Here is a 12,016-nt window from a genome sequence, read left to right as displayed (position 1 = left end):
ACAGATTTGATTGCTGCCTCCCCCAAATCCAAATACGGTAGCCGTGCACGCCTTACAATTACTTTGAAAGGAATCGGGGTTAGGCGCACAGAGAGCGTAGAGTTCAGATCTGGCTGGCTCGTGACAGTGGGGAAGGACTTCCCCCAGCATGCAGAGCTCTGTTTCAAATCTGTGTGTGTGTGGTACCTATGTGTTTGCATGTGGGTGTGTACATTAACACAAATCAATGTGCATTTGGTTGTGTGATTGGGTGCAGGTTGGGCTGGTACACATTCTGTGTACTTTTGGCGTGACAATTATGGTGAGCATGTGCATCTTATATAATAGAATCATGAAGTCACAGAGCTTAAGTAACAGCTAACACATATATGGCACTTACTAGATGCCAGGCACTGTTCTAAGCGATTTATATAGATTTACTCACGTAGTTTTCACAAAACCCCTATGAGGTAGTTTTATCTACCTTCCACAGATGAGAAAGCCCAGTGAGCTTAGCTAACTTGTTCAGATCACCCAGCTAGTAAGTGGCAGGGCTGGGATTCATACCCAGCTGTCTGGCTTAAGAGTCTGTGCTCTTAGCTCTGTTCTGGGAACAGCAAAAGTGCATCTGGTCTCTGCCAAGGCCTTCAAATTATCCCCATTTTCCAGATGAAGCCTAAAGAGATCACAACAGTCCTTGGGCACCCCGCCTGTTGGTACGACCTCCCCGTACAGTGCTCTCTCCATTTCACCTGCTCTCCATCCTGGAACTCCACACTGCTCTCAGCCCACCAAGGCTTGCAGCGATGAATGCTTGCAGACTCTCCCTTGGCAGCTCATTGTGCTGCATGGCATTTTCTGTCTAGTGGGTCTCTGATACAGGGAGCTGAGCCGAGATGCTGGCGCCCCCACTGAGATGAGAACAACCCAGCATCAGCATTCTCAATGTTCACGATGCAAAATTAGAAAACAAAGTCATGGGAAAGAGGCTCCTTAATTACTTAAAGCAGTCTTTCCATTACTGTAATTTCTATTTATGACAATTTGCTAATTTATTTGAGCTGAAATGGGACTGGGCTGAGTCCCTGCATCTGTGGTTATTCCCGCCAGAGCTGGCATGGGGGGCGCAGACAGCTGGTCTTCCTGGGGGGATGCCCTAGGTGCAGTCCCACCCCCCAGAGAGCACCCACTCCAGGATGCTCACCTGGAAGCCGGTGTGGAAACGTCTGCATCAGCTGCTCTCATGTGACAGGTTCCCAGCTTTTGCCCAGGAGACCGTCAGTAACAACAGGGCGTCAGAGCATGGCGCTGCTTTCTCCTGTGAGAGGTGGGGCCATAGCACTCAGGCCTGCAGGTTCAGCTGAGAAACTGGCCTCCCACTGGGCTGCACGTTCCCCAAGGGAAGAGCTGACTGAGCATCATTTCTTCTAAAATATCAGACCAGGTCATGGTAAACTTCAGTCACATAAACACAGACAGGATCCCAAAAGCTGCTCAACTGTTTTAAACGGTCCTCTGATTGTAGAATTACCAAATATTTCACTGCTAACAGCCTAGTGGGGAATGAAAGGGGAGGTGTTTTATTAACTTTCTGCATGTTCCTTTCATGGTGTGTTTTTAAAAGATTTGGAAGCGAACATTCACAGTTCGAACATGTAGGGGATTAACTGAGACAGCTTGCGTGAAAACATTTGTGGACAAAAGGCTCTGCACACATATTGATTAATTAAGTTTAAGTAATGATGGATGACTAATAATAATAAGGTATAATCCTTGCACACTAGACTGGGCTCCTTAAAAGTAGGAAGGATCCCATCTTGGTTGGTCTTTTCATCCCCTGTACCTACCATAGCATACGTAGTAGGTATTAATAAATGCCTTGGTGTGAATCAAGGCCCGCACACTGGATAGGGAAGGCAAATGCATGTGTCAAGTGTGGGATAGATGTGCTGTCAGGTGTAGTGGTCACAGCCAGAGAGGAAGGAAGGATTGGCTTCTGCAATGGGGGTGGATCAGAGAGGACGTCCCAGATAGGGTGACGTTTAAGCTCCAGAGATGAGTGGGTGGTGACCAGAAAGACAAGGCTGAAGAGGGCTCCAGGCAAGGGGAGGGCAAGAGTAAAGACACCAGGGCAGGAAACAGCACTGTCTGTTGTAACAAGAACCAGTGGTCCTGTATGGCTGGTACACACTTGTAGGTGCAAGGTCTGGAGGGGAGAGGTCGATGGGAAAACAAATCACAGGCAACTTGTGTACTGTGCTAGGGAGCTGGGATTTTACCCCAAGAGCACTGAAGGATTTCGAGCAAGGGTGCAACGTGGTCAGACTCATTTTAGGAAGATGGTTCTGGTAGACTAACGAGATGCAGCCCTTCTTTCCACCCCGCTCCTTGTTTGGCATGGGGCATCCATGACATATTTGATTCTGTATGGTGAGATTGTGCCATCTGCTTTTGGAAATTGGGCACAAGAGTCTGTAAAGATGTACGGAGCAGTCCAGGTCTGTCTCTCCAGTCCCCTTGCACCTCAGCTCTTGGCAAGGCCTTTAAAGTGCATGAGTTGAAATGTAGGAGTGGGGTTCCTGCTGGGCTATGGGTTGCCTGACACCCGTTTCTGCTCTAAAACTAACAGTGGAAACCAGAGCAATGGCCCTCCGCTGAGCCTTGTGTGTGGAGAAGGAAGATAGAAGGAGACCTCTTTAAGCGTAAGAATTACCCATTATCTTTCACTGTATATCTTTTTTTCTTTTCTGGTTTTTAAATGGGTAAGCCTTTCTCTTCTAGCTAGATTTTAAGCCGTAGGAAGGGATTAGATGTGATACCATCAGAGGAAGCTGGATGTGTGTCCCGTCTATCACCTGTTTACTGTGGCAACTTCTGTAGGCCTTGCTTTCCGCTTCCATCACCTGCCTTTTGCACGTGGAGCGCGTGAAGCTCAGGTGCAGTTCTGTGTTTGGCATGCTGTGTAATTGTGGTGGGCTGTACACACACTCTGCAACCTGCGTCAAGGAAGGGGAGCTCCCGCAGGGCCAAGTACAGAGTAGGTGCTCGATGAGTGCTCACTGATCCAAGCTTGTGAGTAGTGATTCATCGATAAACCAGGGCCCTGGGTAGATTATAACTTAGAGCTAACGATACAATTCCTTCTGCAATATTCCTGGAAAGATTCCCTCATTCAGTTGACTTCTACTGCCTCCCAGCTCTGTAGATCTGAATTAGGGACTCAGAGATAGGACACCTGGTCTCCACCCCCAGGGTGTTCACCATGGCTTGGTTGGGGTATCAGTCATGGCAACAAACGTCTGGAGCCCAGGGTGGCCAGTGCTGTGGTTGGGAGTTAGGGAGTCCCAGAACCAGGGGACGGCCTGCCAGGTGTCATGCTGGCCCATACCACTGGCCAGATTGAGACTGTCCTGTCCATTCAGGCAGCAGCACCTTCCCCCCTTTCCAGGAGGGGACCCCACTTATACATGCCACGCAGTCCTGAAACTCAACACTGCCATCTTGTCTGTTGGGACAAACCCATGCCCTTTATGGATTTGAGCCAATATTGCTGGGTATATCTGTGTCCCCATCATCCTCATGTCCTACCCTGGTAACCTCTTGGGCCTCACAGGAGGAAAAGTGAGCGATTTAGGGCCAAAGGGACTCTTGCCCTTGGTGAGGTGCCTTCAGAGGTCCCATATCCCTAAGGGTCTGCTCCATTAGAGGCACCCTAAAAGGGAGGTCCTGACCCATTCTGTCTGCTACACTGTGGGCTGAGGACCAACCTCACTGGGAACATGTGGCATATGGGGGAAAGTCTGGACAAGGAACCCACTTTTCCTGGCTCTGTGGCTTTGGGAAAGTTGTTTAACATCCTTAAGAAGGTTTATTCCACCTCAAGTTGTTGGGAGGACTACACATGATGATCCGTAGGTGACCAACACAGACTCAGTGCTCAGTAAAGGGCAGCAGGCATTCATTGAGCATCCACCATGTGCCAGACACAGTGCCGGTGATCAGGGACACCATTCCTTACTCTCCAGGGGCTTAGAACCACAGGCAGTCCTCTAAATTCTCTCCTTATTAATTTGCAAAAATACACAGCTAAGCAGTCGGGAAGGCGGGGCTACCCACTCATTGGCCTTGCTGGTTTGAGGAGGACAGGGCAAAGAAAGTTTAAACTGAGCAGGGGCCAGCCCTAGACCCCAGGCCTCGCAGCTTACACCTCTGAGGGTGATTTGTGACCAGCAGGAGGCTGTGGGTGGACTGTAGTGACTCTAGGTAATCAGAAGTGGCTTTGAGGCAGGAAGTGGCAAGACTGGAGGGCACCGTGAAAGGAATTTGTGGTTCCTTGCAAGGGGGTTAGGAGCTGCCTGTGGGAAGCTTCAGAGGCAGAATGTGAGTTGGGCTAAACTGAGCTGGGAACTTGAGTTTTCCCACGGTTCAGGTGCACAGGGGTCCATCATTACACATGGGAGTGGTCATGGAGACTTGCAGAGCCTGGGTCTGCAGCAACAGTGGTTCTGCAGTCTTCCTGCTGCAGGGTCACCATCCCTGCCCTCATAAGGGGTAGGAGAAGATCTCAGGAACAAACACTCATTGACTACTTGGAAACGTCAGTGCTGCATCCCAGATGACTAGAAAGGGCTTCAAGGGGGAGGCAGGCTCTTCAGCACCACGGAGAGTTCCAGCAGGGCTTCACTGGGGGCTGGAGGAAGGAGGCTGGCCAAACTCCAAGCTGGGTGTGGGTGCTGACTCAGCCACCGGCAGCCCTGGAGCCCTGGGTGGACCCAGGCCCTGTGCGTGGAAGGATCCTCGTTTGTCAAGTGGGGATCTTGGGTCCTGGCTTCCACGTTTACTGTGGGGAATTGATGGGGTGTTTACAGTAAAGTGTCTGAAATAGGTCCAGAGTGTGGGCTCCAGGGTCAGGCTGGCTTGGTCCTGCCACTTCTGCACTGTGTCAGCTTTCTGATTCTCTCCATGGGCCCAAGTTCAAAAAAACCCTTTGAAATGGAAATCAAAGTCCCTACTTTATACCCACCATGTTCTGAAGTCCTAATTTGAAAGTAGTGAGTATTAAATTGAGAAGCTATATGTTAAACTCTTACCACGGGGCCTCTCTCATGGGACGTGCTTTGGAATGTTCTTCCTAATAGAAATAATGACGGGGATTATTGTCATCATCATCGTTACTTATCGACCTCTTGCCCCGAGTGCCAGGGTCTATGTACTTAAGAAATAGTAGCCACTCCTACCTCTGCCATCATCACTGTAATGTTGTAATCTTGGCTGTGGTAGTGGCTGATGTAGGCAGCTGCATAACTGACTGGTCAGCCAGCTTTGCATTCGTGTGTCAGGCTCAGACACAAGACTGTTTTGGTCGCATATGAGGCTGAAAGGGGAGGGGGATGTGCATGCAGGTAATTGGCTTTATTAGCTCAGCTGTATAATTTTATGGCTCACATCCGAAAAGCAAATTAATACAGAAATATGCTATCGGCATGGTTTCCAAAGCCCCAGTGCCATTTGGCAACTTTGTAATTGCTCACACGCTAACTTGCTCCTCTAACTAATCATTTCAAAGCTCCTTATCAGGCCTTGTTCGTTAGGCACTATTTCTGTTCTGTGAGCACCGGGGTGCGATCTGCCACCAAAGCCTGGCGTGATTTTCTTTTTAATAATAGGGAGTAATATGTCATATTCTGAAGTCTTAATTTCATACAAGTGAAAAGAACCCCTGGAGAGGATCAGGAAAGAAAGCAGACAGAAAGAAACACAAAAATGTGCATGTTAAACCCAAATCTATCAACGATCTGCATCCTGAGATCCTCTCCCTTCTGATGGAGACAAGGCGGCTTGACTTGTATCAGCCCCACTCGGGAGCTCAGTTGTGTCCACATGGTCCCACATCTGCAGCTGCTCACAGCATTTCGATTTGTTCGTAATGTTATTAGAACTTTATTGTTTACTTTTTCTAAAATAGTTTTTATTTTATTTTAAATAGGTAAATATGCACATGGTTCAAAACTTTAAAAAGAAAAATGTTCCCATCTGCCCTTCCTCCCCAAATGCCCATTTTTATTCATTCCTTGCACATATTTCAGAATTTCTTCTGAAACCATAAGTAAATAGATACGCAAAGTCTTATTTTTCAAAATACTAAAGTATGTACTGCTTTGCATCTTGCTTTTTTCCCTTAACCATGCACGTCTTAGAAAACTTTGCATATATTTCATAGTGAATTTTCTCCTTTTCCAACAGCAAGGTGTGTGAGTGTGTGCCTGTATTCCCGTAGTTTGGCCATTACATAGGTTTCCAAACTTTGGATTCTTGCCAATCTGGTAGACGCATATTCTTGAGCAGGTCATCTCTCCTTTCCAGAGCCGCCATGCTGTGGGAAAGAGCTTGGATGCGTGAGTTGAAAGGATCTTGGAGGGAATGCCTGCTCAGTCTCCCAGTGGGCTGGGACCATGCTTTTGAGTCCTCTCAGCTTCTGGTTCTTCACTGGCGTGGCGCCAACTGTGGCTGTCCCGCCTGCTTGAAGGAAACATGTGAAGCACTTGCCCCAGAGCCTGTCCCTCCAGGAATGTCCCCAACGTCACTTCCCTTCCCCGTTCCTTCTCTCTGGGACCTAGCTGGACGTCTTTGAGTCTGAGACTTAGAATTCCCCCGAGAGGATTTCCTTCACTGAGAATTGGTCACCACTCTGGGAATGAACTTCTGTGTGCTCGTGAGTCATGTGAGCCGTTAGATTCTAGCTGAAACCCCAACCACAAAAAGTGAAGCTGGCTCCTTTTGCCGGTACAGCACACGAATACCACTTCCCCTCCGTCTGTTTGATGTTACTGCATCACAGGTGCCTTGCAGGGATGCAGTCATGAGCTAGGGAAGGGGCATTTGATGTCTTCTCTATGAAAGAGAAAGTAGCTCCATCATTTGGTGGCTGCAAAGGGAAAGAAGGGAGGTAACAACTTGGCTTCTCTCTACTGCAGGCCAAGTCCCTGGCCTCTAGTCCTCCGTGACTCTGCAGGGGATGTGTTTTCCTCATGAGGGCATGGCCTCTGGATGGTGCTGGGGGCACAGTGGGGGGATACTGAGCCAAGGCAGGTAGCAGGGTGGGGACTCAGGGAAACTGACTCAGCAGAAGCAACCGCTCCCAGGAAGGACACCACTCCTCACAATCACCAGATCATGCACACAGTGGCCTGTGGTCTCGTCGGGGGCCAGCATTGACCTGTCCCTGAGTCACTCCCCTCAGGAGGGAGAAGACCCCTTGCCCTATTCCCCGTGGGTCTTATTGGTTCAGGGACTGGAGAAGCTGCCTGTGCAGTCCTAGCATGGAACTGACTGACAGGTGCCCTCTCCTCCTGGAAACCATCCTAAATGAGAATCCATTGCCTGAAACCTCCAAGGGCTCCCACAAAGGACGCTTCTTCGCGTTTTCCCCTGGTGGTGTCACGGCAATGTGCTGTGTGGTGAAATGAGTAACAAGGATGGAAGTGGACCAGCGCCGTGGTGGCTGTGGTCAGGCACGCGGATGCTGAGCAGTGGCCATAGAGGAGTCCACGGAACTGGGCCGGCATTGCCTGGGAATGGGTTTGCGTCCACCCCATGCCCCTGGGCAGGGAGGCGGGCTCTCTTCAGCCCGGACATCCAGACATACTCTCTGCTAGTGCCGTGCGATGATAAGGAATGGCCCGGGCCTAGTATCTGTCTGTCTCTCGCCACAGACACGTTGCTGACCTTTCTGAGGCTCAGTTTTCTCACATCTTGAGCAGTAATAGCCTTGCATGCCCAGCTCTGTGCTGAGGCCATCACCAGTTATCTCACTGGGATGCCAGAGTAATCCCATCAGGGAATTACTGTTTTCCTCATTCTAGCCATGAGTGTGTGTGTGTGTGTGCCTGCTTTCATCATTAAATTACCTCACCAACATTTATCCAACTACCATTGGGTCCCAGGAGTTGGGTGAGACACTAGAACTTGAAAGATGGACAAGGTGCTCGTGGTGCCACAGGGGAGACAGACATTAAGGCATCAATGGCAGAGTCGTTGGATTACAGCCATAAAGAGCTTTGTGACAATATGTGTGGTGGGGCGCTCTCCGCTGAGGGACATGTGCTGGGTCTGAAGGAGAGAGTAGGAGTTGGCCAGGTAGAAGAGGAGGGAAAGGAGGTTCTGGGAGGGAGAAAGATGCACAGCACATGGAAAGGAGAGCGCAGGGTGTGTTGATTCCATCCCTGTGATCTCCTGTGAAGAGTCTGGGCAGAGATACCTGGGAAGCCTTGGGAGGGGTTGGTTCCCTCCCTCCTGTGCCCCACCACAGGCTCCAGGTGTGCGCCAGGTGGGGAGGTCACAGACATCAGGAAGCGCATTGTCCTGATCCTCAGGGAGCTCAAAGTCTGCCGAGGACACGGACAGGTAACATGGCCTCCCAGGTTCTACAGGAGGGGGTCTAGCTGGGGCTGCGGAGTGCAGAGGAGGGAGCCAGCCGCTCACTGTCTCCTCCTCCAGATTGCAGATTCTTTGAGGACAGAGCGTGGTTTATTTCTCCATAGCTCCTACAGAGCCTGTGGCATGGTTAAGTTTGCAAAGCCTCCCCACCTGTTTTTTGTCCCCACAACCATCTGTGGGATGGCTATTAATGACTCCCATTGTACAAAGGAGGTGCGAGGGTAAACACAGCCCCCCGTTGTTAGTAGACACCTGGATGCCCAGGCTTGTGGTGCGCCCGGGTCACCTCTGTGGTGGCGGAGCACTCAGGCCTTGGTGCGCCTCTGCAGTGGGGGAGCGCCTGGGCCTTGGTGAGCTTCTGAGGTGAGGAGAGCTCAAGTGACTTCAGAATAAGCGCGGCCCGTGCAGGCCTGTAGGGAGCCCTGGAATGGAACATTTTTGGAACATGCTGTGCTATTTCCGAGTAAATAAGTGAAACGTCCTTTGGCTGTGACGCGTTCTCCAGCAGTGTGGAGCGAGTTAACTATGCCTGGAGGTGGTGCTGCCCCTGTGCACGCTATGCCACCCCTGTCCCTACTCTTTTCTCCTTGTATCTCCTCTGTGCTCGGGGGCCCTGGGGCCTCTGCCTTGCAGACACTTGGGGGGAAGATGTCATGGGAGGTCCAGACTGTCACTGATGCATCTGTAGCCGTTTCTCCTTCAGTCCCCTTCTGGGGAGAGGCAGCGAGAGAGGCAGGACTATTGCAGATGCTTTCTTAGAAGCTGCCGGGGCTTCCCTCTCATTGCCCTGGTTTCCTCCCTGAGAGCCCCAGGCTGATGAGATACGTTGACTCAGCCGTTGTGGCATCCCTTGGGTGCTGTGTGGGAGGGCCCAAAGCCAGGGGTCCTGTCGGGGAGGCCTGTGGGGTGCCTCCTCCAGCCTGGAGGGAGTGAGCCCTGGGGGTGGGGGCAGAATACCGCCTGTGCCTTAATGACTGTACACGTGTGTGCCATTCACACGGGCGTGCCTGCACATGCCCCACCAGAGAATCTCTCAACATTTCGGATCCTGGTTTTTGCCCACTTCCGGTAACGCGGAGGCTTTTGGCAGTGAGTGAGAACGTGGACTCTGGGCTCAGACTCTCTGGGCACTAGTCGTGACTGTGTAGACTTGGGCAGGTGTCCTGCCCTCTCTGTGCCTCTATTTCCTTCTCTGCGGAGTTGGCGTAACGCCTCCCCCTTAGTGCTGTAATGGGGTTTGAATCACTTAGTCTGCGTGAGCTGTTTAGATCAGGCCTCACCCGGAAATGTGAGTTTGGCGCTTAGGGTCTGTGCGCACTGACTCGTGTGCAGCTCCGCAGGGTTATGATGGGATCTGAATGTTTTGACTGCCTCCCTAAAGCCCACTGGAGTCAGTGATGCCTTGGGCATCTGGGGAGCCCACGGAGGCAGCACAGGGCAGCTGGCCCCACCGAGCCTTTTGCCACCAGACTATGAGCTCCAAGCGGGCAGAGCCTGCTCGGCTGTGCTCTGATCTGACCTGTGTCCAGCACAGCCTGGCCCTGGCGGTGTCCACGTGGGAGTCAGTGAGCAAGCGCATGAACACAGCCTTGGGCTGGGATCCTGGCTCCACACTTACCCCAGGGGGACGGAGGTTGCACACAGTGAAATCGCGCAGTGAGGGACCTGCCCTTCACTGGTTCAGCAGATCTGCGCCGGGCGTGTGCCAGGCCCTGCGCTCCCCTCTTGCTTCAGAAAAACCGCCTCTTTCCTGGTTAGATTCTCTTCCTTTCACATTCCTCACCTCAAGAAGTAATTTAATAAGGTGTATTGTGTGTTAAAATTAGAGTATTCAGATCTGTGGGTTGAAAGGAAGAAAAACAGTCACTCACTCACTATCCGTGGAAACTAAACGCTGTACAATGTCCTATTCATAAAGATACGGACCTTCCCAGCCAATAAGTTCTTAGTACTAAGCACTTCCTCTTGAGAAAATGAAATTCTGAGGACTGAGGGGGGGCTGCCGTCTGCTCGGAGCGTGGCTGTTCGCACAGGTGATGTTCCATGGGGGCTGAGTTGGGAAAGGGAACCCCATCACCTTGGGCTGCGGGGAGAGCAGGTGGTTTAACCACTAGGCTGAGCAGCACCCCCTCTTTGGGAGCCAGGAAGCCAATCACAGGCAATCAGGGACATTTTCTGAACCCTAGTCTGGACCTAAATGCCCCGTTCTAGGTTCCGAGTCACAGGGACAAGTTTCCAGGGGCTCACAGTCCATTATGCAGACAAGCCTCTCCTCCCCTGTCTTTAAGTAGAGAAAACAGCCCGAGTGGCTTTGGGTCCCCTGCCCAGCAGCCCACCCCCTGCTCAGCCTGAGAGCCTGAGCATATGCTCAGAACCTGAGCGGGGCTCAGAGGAGAAACCTGGAGGGGTGAGACAGGCAGGAGCCGAGCAGACCTGGGCAGACTAGGGGCTTCTGTTCTGGAGCTTGCTTGACCAGAACTGATCTCAGTGCAATGCAAGGGCCAGTGTTTCCATGCCCCGTGTCCGTCAGCCGTGGGCTGTGGCTGCCCCTGGGAGGCGCCCTGGTGTCTTGGGTGAAGTGGCTTCATGGGCCTTTTTTCCTGAGCAGGGTGCGGCCCTGGGGCTCCTGGCAGTGGGGGATGGGAGCATGGCCAGACCTCTGGAGTCTCTGGCCCTGGAGAAGGACGTCCTTCCTCAGTCATGGTAGGGAGAGAGCTGAATGGGGGGGCTCCTGAGACCCTGGTGCCTGCCCTGTCCCATCCACGTATCACATGCGCCAGTGGGGAGTGACAGCCCCTGTCATGACTTAGGCTGGCAGGGGCAGTGTAGGTCATCTCTGAGGTCCCAAACAACCCAGACATCCACAGCACCTGATTGGCATTCTGCTGTGCCAGTTCCTTATGAGGGGAAATGGAAGTGAGTTTATCAAAGATGATGGAGCTGAAGGCGCTCTGTCTTTGACAGGCTTGTCAGGTCTCCTTTGAGGAGCCTCAGCCATCGTGGTGGGAGATGGAGACTGGCAGGACTCTCCCGTGGTCTCCCTGCGCCCCGTCCTGATGACTTTCCTCACCCCCCACCTCTGTGCCGAGAAGGGGGCGCCCATCGCTAAGATGTGGCCTGAGAAAGGGAAAGGACATAGAGCCATTATGAAATACACTGATGACATGGCACCTGTGAGATGGACGGGGACAGCTGCCTCCATTGAAGCATTCAGGAAGGACAGGGAGCAGGGCTGGCAGGGCCAGCGGGCCTGGGGTCAGGTGCAAGCCCTGCAGCTCGCTCACTCTGAGGCCTCAGTTTCTTCTTCTGTCGAATGGCAACATGCCGCCTCGACTTCAGCTCCCACCAGCTTCCCTGAACTTCTCCAGGCCCTGCCTGTTCAGGTCCTGCCTCTGCTCAAAGCTTTGCTCTCTCCTCCCTTCCCTGGCACCTCCCAAGTTCCTGGTCTCCCGTGGGACTCCGCTCCGATGTCCCCTCCGCTGGGATATTTCTCAGTTCTCTGCGGGTACTCACTGCTCCTCCGGGCTTCGACAGCCCCTTTTCTTGATCGCAGCCTCCCCTCCTTAGGTCAGCAGCTTTCGTTTCCACTTTGGCGTCTTTA

The 12,016-nt window shown here is 52.1% G+C and overlaps 1 protein-coding gene across 13 annotated transcripts in view; it reads left to right on the top strand.

Annotated features, from left to right (window-relative positions):
- TRAPPC9 (trafficking protein particle complex subunit 9) overlaps window positions 1–12,016 on the top strand; it is a 623,416-nt gene that overhangs the window by 472,164 nt on the left and 139,236 nt on the right. The window lies entirely within an intron of this gene.

The sequence above is a fragment of the Equus asinus genome, chromosome 12 (assembly GCF_041296235.1).
Source record: "Equus asinus isolate D_3611 breed Donkey chromosome 12, EquAss-T2T_v2, whole genome shotgun sequence".
Classification (NCBI taxonomy): domain Eukaryota; kingdom Metazoa; phylum Chordata; class Mammalia; order Perissodactyla; family Equidae; genus Equus; species Equus asinus.
Note: the sequence above shows the minus strand (reverse complement) of the source record. Positions and strands in the feature narration are given on the sequence as shown.